This window comes from Myotis myotis, unplaced genomic scaffold, assembly GCF_014108235.1.
Source record: "Myotis myotis isolate mMyoMyo1 unplaced genomic scaffold, mMyoMyo1.p scaffold_m19_p_18, whole genome shotgun sequence".
NCBI classification, from domain to species: Eukaryota; Metazoa; Chordata; class Mammalia; order Chiroptera; family Vespertilionidae; genus Myotis; species Myotis myotis.
This window is the reverse complement of record NW_023416322.1, coordinates 26,359,176-26,361,536: the sequence shown is the minus strand read 5'-3', so window position 1 is coordinate 26,361,536 and position 2,361 is coordinate 26,359,176. Positions and strand designations below refer to the sequence as shown.

General features: G+C 39.7%; 2 pseudogenes; both read left to right on the top strand.

The window, feature by feature from the left end:
- The first annotated feature begins 336 nt into the window (after window positions 1–336).
- Window positions 337–457, top strand: LOC118673852 (annotated as a pseudogene).
- A 109-nt stretch (window positions 458–566) lies between these two features.
- On the top strand, window positions 567–747 carry LOC118673859 (annotated as a pseudogene).
- Window positions 748–2,361: the final 1,614 nt, after the last annotated feature.

Sequence of the window (2,361 nt, the reverse complement as noted above, 5' to 3'; positions counted from 1 at the left end):
CCTAGAAGAGGTCAATGGGGGAGGCATATGTGATACTTTCAACATTAAAGATAAAAATTTTTTTAAAAAGACTGCCTTCAGTTTGGAGGTGGTGAGCAGAAACTGAAAGTGCAGTTTTTAAAAAATGAAATATAAACCAAAGATTTGGGAATTCCAGACAGCGACCAATTTAAATCCTTTCAATGGGCCATGCAGCTGCAATCCAGGAGAGTGCTTGGCTGAGGCTGGTCAATGATTTTAACCTTTCCTTCAACTGATATTTCTTGCTATAATTATTGGTGGTATTACTCAAGGACCATCTGATATCTGGAATTATTTTTAAAAATACTATTGATGATCACTTCTCAGCCTTTTGGTTAAGATCAAAAGTGAAGCAACTGTTCTTATCAGTTTAATATCTAATACGTCCTCTATCTGAGGACAATATATTAAACTAGAGGCCTGATGCACAAAAATTCGTGCAAAAGTAGGCCTTCCTTACCCCAGCTGCTGGCACTGGCTTCCGGCTGGCACCCAGGACCTGGGCTGGCTTCCCTCCTGCCACCCACAGGCACCTGGGAGCCGGGCTTCCTTCTGGCTCTGGCTTCATCCAGAATGACATCCGGAATGACATCTGGTTTAATTAGCATATTACCCTTTTATTATTATAGATGGATTTGGGGGGCAGGGAGGTGGAATAGGAGCTTGCTTCGTCCACTCCACACATTGACCCAGTATTGCAGTACCTCTGGGAATGGTGCACCAAAAAAAAAAATAATAATAAAATTTAAAAAATCCTATTGATTACAGAGAAATGGATTGTCTTTCAAAATTTCCTCTGGAACGCTTTTGTCTTTTCTTCCTACTATAGATTAAATAATCCTGTGGTGATTTTTAATAGGAATCATTTGGAATCAAATGAAGTTATCAGTTACAAATGCTATGAAGCATTTAGGAGAAACTCATTTGTTCAGTTACCCAACCAGCTTTGACTGATTGCTGAAGGCCAACCATGTGTTGTGCTAAATGCTGGGAGACTAGAGATGAGCAAGGACCAAACCCTTCCCAGTAGGAGCTTACATTCTAGTAGGGGGACATATTCATGGGAACTAATAAAAGCAATAGAATGTGATAGATCCTAGTATAAGAGGGTGAACTATGCTCCAGCAGGGCCCAAAGAGTGGTCAACTCCACCAACCTTTCTAAAGGATCCAGTGCTTGAGCTGAGTCATGAAACATGACCAGATAGTCACCAGACTCTCCAGAGAATGCTCCAGACAGGAAACGGAACATAGGAAGGCAGAGAATGAAATGGCTGAATACATTCAGAGAGCTGAAGCTGGCTGAATTTGGAACAAGGGTATATTCATGTATTCATTTATTAAACAAATTCCTCAGAATAGTGAACAAGACATGTTCAGTCCATGCTTGCTTGGAGACTACTTTACAGTGATGGAGGCCGATTTTGCAAGTACTCTGTAAATACGTTTATCAGGTAACTACAGATTATTAGTGCCTATAAAGAGAAAAGCGAGGACTACGATATAAACTAGAGGAAGGGAGATGAGGGGGACAGAAATATTCTTTAAAGGCCAGGAAATGCTCTTGTGAGAGGTGACTTTGAAACTGACACCTGAAGAATGAGCATCTTAAATAAAGTAGGTGGGATGATCACTATAGACAGGCACATGGCAGAGGTCCTGAAATGTGGAGAGGAGGGTGGGAGGGGAGGTTAGTCCAGTGAATGGACGTGCCATCACTATATGAAGGTGTTTATCCTCTCTCTCCTAGACAATAAGGAACCACAGCATAATGGTTAAAGAGACAAATATGATCATTTGTGCATTTTAGGAAATCCACGTTCTTGGCAGAGTAGAGAGGTATTATCCACCGGCTAAGAAACTGCAGGTCTCGTCAGTGGAGAGAGGGTTGATGCAAGTGCTTGTATCAAGGAAGGAAACTGACAAGACCTAAATTCTTAGGGCAGCAGAATTTTGGAAGACATAAACAACACCAATCAAAAAATAAGACAGTATCACGAAACATTGCAGCACTTACAGATGACTATTCAGTATGTTGTGTGCATTCTTCTAGTCTCATTTCTATATGAAAACATAGTTTATAAATATTTTTGCCTAATTTTTCACAAAGCACCTACATTGTGAACATTTTCCAAACTAGTATATGCCAATGACTTTATTATTTTAATAGCTGCATTGATCATCACCCCATTATTTTTTTCACACACTTGCATTATTAGAAATGTTGTTATGGATATTCTAGTATGTAGATCATTGTGCTCCTGTCCAATTATGTTTCAGGGAGATAGTCCTCCAAGCTGAATTATTATGTCAAAACATACCATTTTTTAAGTGCTTCTGA